At 42.3% G+C, this 12,019-nt stretch overlaps 1 protein-coding gene across 1 annotated transcript in view; it reads left to right on the plus strand.

Annotated features, from left to right (window-relative positions):
• The first annotated feature begins 4,368 nt into the window (after positions 1-4,368).
• Positions 4,369-12,019, plus strand: part of LOC137341204 (phosphoinositide 3-kinase regulatory subunit 6-like) — a 109,146-nt gene continuing 101,495 nt past the window's right edge. Inside the window, exon 1 of the mRNA XM_068004245.1 lies at positions 4,369-4,485. The gene's annotated coding sequence lies outside the window, so the exon portion shown is untranslated. The remainder of the gene's footprint in view (positions 4,486-12,019) is intronic.

Raw genomic sequence — 12,019 nt, forward strand, 5'->3', positions numbered from 1 at the left:
CAGCCCTTGTGGACGAGTGCAGGGACTACAGGGAGGATGAGCAAACTGGCCACGGCACCGTGGTTCAGGGGGCCATTGAAGTGGGGGGAGTAAAAAGGAATGTGGTTGTAGTAGGCGATAGTATAGTTAGAGGGATAGATACTGTTCTCTGCAGTCAAGAGCAAGAGTCCTAAAAGCTGTGTTGCCTACCTGGTGCCAGGGTTAAGGACATCTCCTCAGGGCTGGAGAGAAACTTGGAGTGGGAGGGGGAGGATCCAGTTGTCATGGTCCACGTAGGTACCAACGACATAGGTAGGACTAAGAAAGAGGTTCTACTGAGGGAGTTTGAGCAGCTAGGGACTAAATTAAAAAGCAGAACCACAAAGGTGATAATCTCCGGATTATTACCTGAGCCACGAGCAAATTGGCACCGGGTAAATCAGATCAGAGAGATGAATGCGTGGCTCAAAGATTGGTGTGCGAGAAGTGGGTTTCGATTCATGGGGCACTGGCACCAGTATTGGGGAAAGAGGGAGCTGTTCCGTTGGGACAGGCTTCACCTGAACCATGTTGGGACCAGTGTACTGGCAAACCGAATAACTAGGGCGGTAGAGAAGGCTTTAAACTAAATAGAGGTGGGGAAGGGCTCAGGTGGGGAGAAGTTTAGATTGATAAAGAGAAAAGACAAGGAAGTAGTACAAGAAAGCGATGGGGGTAATGATAAACAGAGTGTATCAGGAAGGGACAGAGCATTAGCAAATGGGGCCGGGATAAGAAAGAATGGTAAGAAGACAAAATTAAAGGGTCTTTATCTGAATGTGCGCAGCATTCGTAATAAGATAGATGAATTGACGGCACAAATAGAAACAAATGGGTATGATCTCGTGGCCATTACAGAGACGTGGTTGCAAGATGAGCAAGGTTGGGAGCTAAATATTCACGGTTATTTAACATTTCGGAAGGATAGGAAAAAAGGTAAAGGTGGTGGGGTAGGTCTGTTAATAAAGGATGAAATTGGTATAATAGTGAGAAATGATCTTGTCTCAGAAGATCAAGATGTCGAATCAATTTGGGTGGAGGTAAGAAATAGCAAGGGAAAGAAATCACTGGTGGGAGTAGTATATGGGCCCCCGAACAGTAGCTACACTTTAGGGCAAAATATTAATCAGGAAGTAAGGGGGGCTTGTAAAAATGGTAATGCAATAATCATGGGCGATTTTAACTTTCACATAGATTGGACAAATCAAATTGGCAAAAATAGCCCTGAGGAGGAGTTCACAGAGTGCATTAGGGACTATTTCTTAGACCAATATGTCGGGGAACCAACTAGGGAACAGGCCATTTTGGATCTGGTAATGGGTAATGAAACAGGATTAATTAATGATCTCAAAGTAAAGGATCCCTTGGGAAGCAGTGATCAAAACATGATAGAATTTCACATCCAGTTTGAGAGCAAGGGTCTTGGGTCTGAAACTATTGTATTAAACTTAAATAAGGACAATTATAAAGGAACGAGGGCGGAATTGGCTGAAGTGGACTGGGTAAATGGATTAGATGGTATAATGGTGGATAAGCAGTGGCAAACATTTAAAAAGATATTTTATGACTCGCAACAAAAATATATCCCTGTGAGGAGGAAAGACTCCACAAAAAGGGTGAACCAACCAAGGCTAACTAAAGAAGTAAAGGATGGTATCAGGTTAAAAGAAAAACATACAACAAGGCAAAGATTACTGGTAAGCCTGAAGATTGGGAACACTTTAAAAACCAGCAAAGGATGACTAAAAGAATAATAAAGAGGGAGAAAATAAATTATGAGAGTAAACTAGCAAGAAATATAAAAACTGACAGTAAAAGCTTCTACAGGTATATAAAAAGGAAGAGGGTAGCTAAAGTAAACATTGGTCCCTTAGAGGATGAGACTGGGGAAATAATAATGGAAAACAAGGAAATGGCAGAGGAATTGAACAGATATTTTGTATCTGTCTTCACAGTAGAAGTCACTAATGACATACCAATATTAGTAGAAAATCAAGGGGCAAAGGGGAGGGAGGAACTAAAAAGAATCACTATCACTAGAGAAAACGTACAAGGTAAACTAATGGGTCTAAAGGCTGACAAGTCCCCTGGACCTGATGGCTTGCTACCGAGGGTCTTAAAGGAAGTGGCTACAGAGATAGTGGATGCATTGATTGTAATCATCCAGAATTCACTAGATTCTGGAAAGGTCCCAGCGGATTGGAAAACCGCAAATGTAACACCTCTATTCAAGAAGGAAGTGAGACAGAAAGCAGGTAACTATAGACCGGTTAGCCTAACATCTGTCATTGGGAAAATGCTAGAATCCATTATTAAGGAAGTAGTGGCAGGACATTTGTAGACTCATAATACAATAAAGGAGAGTCAACATGGTTTTATGAAGGGGAAATCATGTCTGACAAATTTATTAGAGTTCTTTGAGGAAGTAATGGGCAGGGTGGATAAAGGGGGGCCAATGGATGCAGTATATTTGGATTTCCAAAAGGCATTCCAAAAGGTGCCACATAAAAGATTACTGCATAAGATAAGAGCTCATGATGTTGGGGGTAATATACTGGCATGGATAGAGGATTGGCTAACTAACAGAAAACCAAGAGTCGGGATAAAAGGGTCATTTTCAAAATGGCAATCTGTAACTAGTGGGGTGCTGCAGGGCTCAGTGCTGGGGCCTCAACTATTTACAATATATATCAATGAAGGAACAGAGTGTCTTGTGGCCAAATTTGCTGATGATACAAAGATAGGTGGAAAAGCAAGTTGCGATGAGGACACAAAGTGTCTGCAAAGGGATATTGACAGGTTAAGTGAATGGGCAAAAATTTGGCAGATGGAATATAATATGGGAAAATGTGAGTCATCCACTTTGGGAGGAAAAATAAAAAAGCAAAATATTATTTGAACGGAGAAATACTACAAAATGCTGTGGTACAGAGGGATCTGGGTGTCCTCGTACATGAAACACAAAACGTCTACAGGTGCAGCAGGTAATCCGGAAGGCAAACGGAATATTGGCCTTTATTTCTAGGGGGGTGGAATATAAAAGCAGGGAAGTTATGCTACAACTGTACAGGGTGCTGGTGAGACCACACCTGGAGTACTGCGTACAGTTCTGGTGCCCTTATTTAAGGAAGGACATACTTGCAGTTCAGAGAAGGTTCACAAGGTTGATTCCAGATATGGAAGGGTTGTCTTATGAGGAAAGATTGAACAGATTGGGTCTATACCCATTGGAGTTTAGACGAATGAGAGGGGATCTTATTGAAACATACAAGATTCTGAGGGGACTCGATAGGGTCGATGCTGAGATGATGTTACCCCTCATGGGGGAATCTAAAACTAGGGGGCATAGTCTCAGAATAAGGGTTGCCCGTTTAAGATGGAAATGAGTAAGAATTTCTTCTAGAGGGTCATGATTCTTTGGAATTCTTTACCCCAAAAAGCTGTGGAGGCTGAGTCATTGAATACATTCAAGGCTGAGTAAGACAAATTTTTGATCAGCAAGGGAATCAAAGGATATGGGGAAAAGGCGGGAAAGTGGAGTTGAGGTAAAAATCAGATCAGCCATCAGCGGAGCAGGCTCGAGGGGCCAAATGGCCTACTCCTGCTCCTATCTCTTATGGTCTTTATGGTCTTATTGAGGGATATGGAACTAAGGTGGGTAAATGGAGTTAAGATACAGAATGACGGAACAGGCTTTAGAGGCTGAATGGCCTACAGCTGTTCCTATGGAAATGTTCCGGTGTGTCTTTCTTGGATTCAAGTGGATGACCTCACACTTCCCCACACTGAATAAAATAACCCGCAGAAATTCCATGCCAAGAACTCACTCAGGAGGACATAGAACTTTACAATCTTACATTCCTGGTATGGCTGACAGGGTGTAGATGTGATCTTTCTTTCAATTAATCTATCAATTTGTCCACCAATCAGTAGGTGGACATAATTGTCTATATACGGGAAACTGCCTATGCTTTTTGTGACTTCGAATAAAATCTTAAGATGAAGCCAAACTGAAACAACAGATGAAAGCCACCGACTTTCGCTGTGTTCTGATTTGGGGACCAGTTTCATTCTCATCATGTGACATAACCACCCTCCCCTGAGTGTGTGGGATCCTTCAAAACTAATAATTTTGTCCAGGAGAGATCATTTATTGCCTGTATCAATCCATTTATCTTCTATGTTTTGCCATCACTACGGTGACCATGTATAAAGACATCGATTAACTTCCACTCTGGTAATGTTTCAAAACTTACTTCCTGAAATGGGTTTGATTGGCGTCAAATTCAGCCAATGAGAAATTCAAGTTGGATTTATTGCACCAATGAGCTTGAAGTGTAGGCGGGGCTCTCTGTTGTCATGTTGAAATGAGTCCTTGGGCTGAAATCGAATAACTTTGGAGTTCGCTTTACTATTCGTCATATCTACAGTTGGGCTTCGTAAGCAGGTCGTTGACACATTTTAAGCGTGAGTCCAACACTATTTCTGTTTTTTTTGTGAAACTATTGCTTCAACTTTCTGCTTTTTTCATCGCTCGAGTAATTGGCTGAGTTTGTAGTTCCTTGAAGTGTTTACTTGAGGATCAGTTGGTAAATACAAAAACGCTGAAAGAAAATAGAAACAGAATGAAAATGTGTGTACAAAAATAAATGCGGGAAGTGTAGTGTGCACATAGTATTGTCACACTTATAAATATTTTAGGACATTATTGATTATTACTGATGTTCAGCAGCACGGTCCCCAGTGATTATTTGATAAGTGAAATTGTCTGCAGAGAACGGTATCTGAAATATTGTAGTTGGAAGATTGTGTTATGATAAATAACCACTCAGATTTCTCGAGGCGCCGTCTGAGTGCTAAACCAAAGCAATTTTCACATTCAGTCCTCGCGTGAAATATGTGTCGGGGGAGGGTGGAACGGTAAAGAGAGGTACAACATAGCTGTCCTGTCCATATTAAACTCTATATGAACTGTATGTTACTTGTGATCCAGACAGGTATATTACAAAGTACGGAAGCAGAAGTTAGCCCTCTTTAAAAGTTACAGTCTTTCCTCATAGAGGCATTGTTTTTCTATTTATGACTATCGTGAATATCGAGATTAATGGACAGCCAGTAAAGATCGCAAAGCGACAATCCTGGAGTGTTCAGATTGTATTTTGAACCATGAGGGAATGTTGAACCCTTTACAAGTTTAATCTGAGATGAGGTTATAGTCTTGAGACCACTACGACATTCCCAATGGCTCAGTGTGTTTACGTAATATGCAGCTGAACCATACAGTCCAGAAAGATCTGAGATTTGGCTCCGCAGGCCGTCTTGAGTTAGCTGGGGTGGAACTTGAGGTGCTGCAATTGGTCTCGGCACCCTTGGGTTAGGAAGGGGAAAAATGACCAGGGTTCCCACTCCTGTCTCACACACACACTGACAGCTGGAGACACAGAACATTGGGTGAGTTGGTTTAGCGGCCCACCCCTCAAGTGGCCATTATTCATGTATGAAAGACTTTACAACGTACCAAGAGTGGTTGTCAGAGGCAGTTCAAGACATGGGCCTGCTTCCGATTAGTCCTCCAGCGGGGACTGGTGACATTGTAGTACATTTGAAAGAGAACATGAGTGCTTGGAGTTCATGGATCTCCATTTCAGCGTTGTTCGCCATTCCCCATCTCCCCTTCGATTACTATGAAAATATATATAGCTTCCTAACTTTTTTTTAAAAAAAGGCTTCACACCAGTGGAAATCATACTGCCACTGACTGTGTCAAAGCAGAATTGTAATGAGATAACTCCCAATACTGGACGATACAGATAGCTTTATAATACTGGTGCACTGAAAATCTCAACAAAGGTGTATTATAAGACCAGCTTGCAAGCACTGTGGAGCTTCTTGGAGCCAACTTTATTCTATTTTGGGTCTGTTTTTGTTGTTTGATGGTGGACATTGATCGGGAGTGAACACTACAATAGTTAATGTGTGAGAACATCTGTACTGAAAGATCAATAATTGTAATTTGCAAGCTACCTAGAAATTACATCTTTTAATGTTTAATAATTAAAGGTTATAGTGGGTGTAATGAAATTATTTGGCACCACTGAAGTTAAATGCTGCCATACTCTCAGGCATATTATCCTGGAAGTATTTGTTTCACTGAAATTTTAGGATTGTGAGGTACAAAGACTGCCTGCTTCCAGCTCCATAACATTGCCAGTCTCTGCCCCTGCCTCAACTCATCTGTTACTGAAACCCTCATACATGCCTCTGTTACCACTAGATTCAACTATTCCAATGCTCTTCTTACCGGCCTCCCAGCTTGCACCCTCTGTAAACTTGAGCTCATTCAAAACTCTGCTGTCTGTATCCTAACTCACACCAAATCCTGTTCACCCATCACCCCTGTGCTCGCTGACCTGCAATGGCTCCCGGTCCAGCAACACCTCGATTTTAAAATCCTCATCCTTGTTTTCAAATCCCTCCTTGTGCTCTCCCTATCTCTGTAACCTCCTCCAGCCTTACGACCCTCCAAGATCTCTAAGCTCCTTCAATTCTGGCCTATTGCGCATCCCCGATTTTCATCGCTTCACCATTGACAGCCGTGCCTTCAGCTGCCTAGACCCTAAGGTCTGAAATTCCCTCCCTAGACCTCTGCGCTCTCTACCTCTCTCTCCTCCTTTAAAACCCTCCTTAAAACCTACCTCTTTGTCCAAGCTTTTGGTCACCTGCCCTAATATCTCCTTATGTGGCTCGGTGTCAAATTTTGTTTGATAACGCTCCTGTAATGCGCCTTGGGATGTTTTACTATGTTAAAGGTGCTATATAAAAGCACGTTGTTGTAAATGTGACGTGGTTCTAATTGTCTTAAGACAGTAATTCTGCTTCTCTAACATAGATTTTCAATGTTGAAATTTACCCAGTGGAAATAGTTGTTGAATATGTCTACATGTATGTGTGTATATGTATATGTATGTGTGTGTGTACATGTGTGTGTATTATGTACATATGTACATATGTGTGTATGTATATTTGTGTATATGTATTTGTATATGTATGTATGTGTATATGTAGGTATATATTTATGTGCGTATGTATATTTATGTGTGTATGTATTTATATGTGTGTGTATGTATTTATATGTGTGTGTATGTGCATGCGTGCGTATTTATGTGTGCATGCGTGCGTATTTATATGTGCATGCGTGCGTATTTATATATATGTGCATGCGTGCGTATTTATATGTATGTGTATGCGTGCGTATTTATATGTGTATGCGTGCGTATTTATATGTGCGTGCATGTATATATGTGTGTGCGTGTATATATGTGCGTGCGTGTTTGTGTGTAAGTGTGCGTGTATGAGTGTGCGTATATATGTGTATGTGTGCATATGCATGTGTGTATATGTGTGTATGTATATGTACTTATGTGTACGTATGTGTGTACATGTGCGTGCGTATGTGCTTATGTGCATGTGCGTATGTGTGTACGTGCACGTGCGTATGTGTACGTGTGCGTATGTGTGTACGTGCACGTGCGTGTGTGTACGTATGCGTATCTGCATGCATGTACGTGTGTGTATGTGCGTATGTGTACATTTACGTGTGTGTATGTGCACGTGTGTGTGTGTGTGTATGTATATGTGTGTGTATGTATATGTATGTATGTATGTGAAAAAGTAATTTCTGAATTTTTGATGAGTTGTTGATCTGATTACCACTCACTCATAGTGTTGAAATATAAGTCAAACTTGTTTAACCCTTTCTAATGGTATAGCTTATGCATATTCCCAATATTACTTTGTTGGCTCTTATTATCAGTCTCGTAAAACCTGTGCTTGTTGCTGTCTGCTATAATGCTCTCCACCAGCAAAAAAAGTAGTTACATTTGTATATATTATGAAGAATAATATTACTGCAGTCTTTTGTCTTTGGTGAAACAGTAATAAATCTCAGGTTGAGATGACCCTGATTAACGACCTGAGCTTCCAGCTTTGAGTTGTAACACAGTGCATGTGTATATGTAGTAAATTGCAGCTGTGAAATTTCCCCATAATCAACAGTGAATTTACAGAAATGATAGCGCAATGCAGCTCTTTAAGATACTGGAGGGTTGGTAGTACCCGTGAATATCTACCTCAGCATGGCCCACCACCTTCAGGCGAGGAGTGAAGAAATTTGGATCGCCCAGTGGATCACTGTTGAACCAACAGCAGTGTTGGAAATGGCTGAGAATGCTGTACAATCTCTAAGATATTAATGCAGATTGTTCTTTTGGAATTATAATTATTCCTTCCACTGCCTATTGTTTCTTCTATTGGCTGTTAATTTTAAACCTAAATTAGTATTTCATACCTTTTCTGGATAATTGCATGGCATAGGAAGATGTCCAAATCATACTGATTTACTCCAAATAACTTTTTATTTTAAATCTGATTCATGAATAAATTGAAATAATCTAATCCCTCAATATGTTGAAATTCCTTTCAGCTGCCATGACAGTTCCTCATCTACCTCACTGTACACAGTTTAAAAATACACTTTAATGATACAATAAAACAGTAAAATAATTGACAATTTGGAAAAACAGTATAAATGTAACAATTTCGTCAATTAATTGCTCCAAAAATTTCCCTATGTATGGAACCAATGCACCCTGTCAGGATCATCAGCATCTCCAGCATGAGCTGCATGTAAGTTTTTCTCCCATACATATAATGGATATAATATATTAAAAATCATGTCTGTGCACACTTCCTGTCAACTTTCTCCATTATAAATTCCCATGTCCACATTTTTGATGGAAACTGCCAGTTTGACTTGTCATGCTGTAATTACATCCTCGCACCATTGGAATGTTATATGACTTTAATTATGTTTACGTGCCCTGATAGAATTGCCCTCCACTCTTTAACCCTGCTTCACCTGAAGACTATACCCAGTCTTGACTCCCCGTATGCAACAACATGGGAGATTGACTGGTAATATATTAAAAGTCTTGCCTATAGTTCACACTTCCTGTCCTTTTCACACTTAAATTCCAATGTCATAATTAGATGTCATGGCTACTTCTTTTTATACTTACCTCTGGCTGATTCTTCTCATGTGGTCTCTGGTCCTCCTGTCCCTGTTGTTCCATCTCCCAAAGTGAACTGTTATTTTTAAACCTAAATTAACATTTCATACCTTATCTGTTCTGCATCTGGTAGGGCATAGGAAAGTATCCACTTTGCCCATGGGATGAAAGCCATGCTTTCATTTGCTCTACATGCTGGTTGAGAACAGCATTTAAAATCTGATCTTTGTCTGTTAGCTGGCCTTGCTCCCGGGTTCTCAGCTTTAAAAATTCAATTGCTATCCAGCCCCAGGTTCCTGGCCGTGAACGTGTTGGGAACTGCATGTAAAAACATTTCTTTAGCCTGCTCATTAGTTGGGAACAGTGTTTACATTTCTTCAGCTCTGAGCCAGCCACATACCAGGAAGAGTGTGTTAAGTTTTACATTTTTTTCAACCATTAGATGCCTGTAAGTTCCCCTACGGCAAAATCATTTAAATTTCTTCTTTGGTTGTTTGATGCCTTTTTCGAGTGCTGTAAACAGAAGAAGTTTGATGAGTAAAGTTTCTGTTTTTCTCCCTTTGTGACTGGGAAATGCAAGCATTCACCCAAATGTATTGAAAGAGGGAGGAGAAAGAGATAAGTCCTGCTCCACTGTTTAGTTTTCTTATAAGTCCCATTCCTCATTCTTATGTTTTGTTTTATTCGTTCATGGGATGTGGGCGTCGCTGGCGAGGCCAGCATTTATTGCCCATCCCTAATTGCCCTTAAGAAGGTGGTGGTGAGCCGCCTTCTTGAACCGCTGCAGTCCGTGTGGTGAAGGTTCTCCCACAGTGCTGTTAGAAAGGGAGTTCCAGGATTTTGACCCAGCGACGATGAAGGAACGGCAATATATTTCCAAGTCGGGATGGTGTGTGACTTGGAGGGGAACGTGCAGGTGGTGTTGTTCCCATGTGCCTGCTGCTCTTGTCCTTCTAGGTGGTAGAGGTCGCAGGTTTGGAAGGAGCTGTCGAAGAAGCCTTGGCGAGTTGCTGCAGTGCATCCTGTGGATGGTACACACTGCAGCCGCTGTGCGCCGGTGGTGAAGGGAGCGAATGTTTAGGGTGGTGGATGGGGTGCCAATCAAGCAGGCTGCTTTGTCCTGGATGGTGTCGAGCTTGTTGAGTGTTGTTTGAGCTGCAAGTGGAGAGTATTCCATCACACTCCTGACTTGTGCCTTGTAGATGGTGGAAAGGCTTTGGGGAGTCAGGAGGTGAGTCACTCGCCGCAGAATACTCAGCCTCTGACCTGCTCTCATAACCACAGTATTTATATGGCTGGTCCAGTTAAGTTTCTGGTCAATGGTGACCCCCAGGATGTTGATGGTGGGGGATTCGGTGATGGTAATGCGTTGAATGTCAATGGGAGGTGGTTAGACTCTCTCTTGTTGGAGATGGTCATTGCCTGGCACTTATCTGGCGTGAATGTTACTTGCCACTTATCAGCCCAAGCCTGGATGTTGTCCAGGTCTTGCTGCATGCGGGCACGGACTGCTTCATTATTTGAGGGGTTGCGAATGGAACTGAACACTGTGCAATCATCAGCGAACATCCCCATTTCTGACCTTATGATGGAGGGAAGGTCATTGATGAAGCAGCTGAAGATGGTTGGGCCTAGGACACTGCCCTGGGGCTGAGATGATTTGCGTCCAACAACCACTACCATCTTCCTTTGTGCTAGGTATGACTCCAGCCACTGGAGAGTTTTACCCCTGATTCCCATTGACTTCAATTTTACTAGGGCTCCTTGGTGCCACACTCGGTCAAATGCTGCTTTGATGTCAAGGGCAGCCGCTCTCAACTCACCTCTGGAATTCAACTCTTTTGTCCATGTTTGGACCAAGGCTGTAATGAGGTCTGGAGCCGAGTGGTCCTGGCGGAACCCAAACTGAGCATCGGTGAGCAGGTTATTGGTGAGTAAGTGCTGCTTGATAGCACTGTCGACGACACCTTCCATCACTTCGCTGATGATTGAGAGTAGACTGATGGGGCGGTAATTGGCCGGATTGGATTTGTCCTGCTTTTTGTGGACAGGACATATCTGGGCAATTTTCCACATTGTCGGGTAGTGTGACTTTTAAGTCCTGTTCTGCGGTGTGTATTTTTTTTTTGTCTAACATCCCAGCCTTCTCTCCTCCCAAGTGCTCTCAAGTCCCAGACCATAGCCACCTGCACTCCAGTACCTCTAGACCACTTTCTCCCTCCTCATCCTCCAAATATTGAGTTTTCACACATCCACCCAAGTGGTTCCATGCACCAGACTCTATTCCCAATTTTTTTAAAATTCATTCATGGGATGTGGGCATCACTGGCAAGGCCAACAGTTATTGCCCATTCCTAATTGCCCTTGAGAAGGTGGTAGTGAGCTGCTTTCTTGAACCGCTGCAGTCCATGTGGTGATGATACTCCCACAGTGCTGTTAGGTAAGGAGTTCCAGGATTTTGACCCAGTCGCAAACTGCTCACTCCCTCCAACACCCAGCTCCAGGAGCAAGACTCTTCACTCCCTCCTAATTTGAACCTCAGTTTCCGTTTCACCTGCGTGTGTTGGCAGACAGCTCCTCCCAGCCCACACCTGGTGCCCACTTATGATCAGGTACATGTTGGTTACCATCTTGTTGCATATCCTTTGGCTTTAAAAAAAGATAAGCGATGACTTGCATCGGTAAAGAAGCATATGTGAAAACCATACAGAGACATTTGGAGATGTACAGAAAAGAGTGTGGCGAAGATGAGGGGAGACTGACAGGAACAGTGATAAAGACTGAGAAAAAGACATGAACACAAACAGAGAAAGACAGACAGTAATGGGAAGAGAGAACAAGAGAGAAGCAGACTGGGAGGGGAGTTTTAGACCAGATGTTCCGTAGCATGGGTGCACCTTGGACAAGAAGGTGAGGAAGAAAGAGATCGGAAA

The sequence above is a fragment of the Heptranchias perlo genome, chromosome 23, assembly GCF_035084215.1.
Source record: "Heptranchias perlo isolate sHepPer1 chromosome 23, sHepPer1.hap1, whole genome shotgun sequence".
NCBI classification, from domain to species: domain Eukaryota; kingdom Metazoa; phylum Chordata; class Chondrichthyes; order Hexanchiformes; family Hexanchidae; genus Heptranchias; species Heptranchias perlo.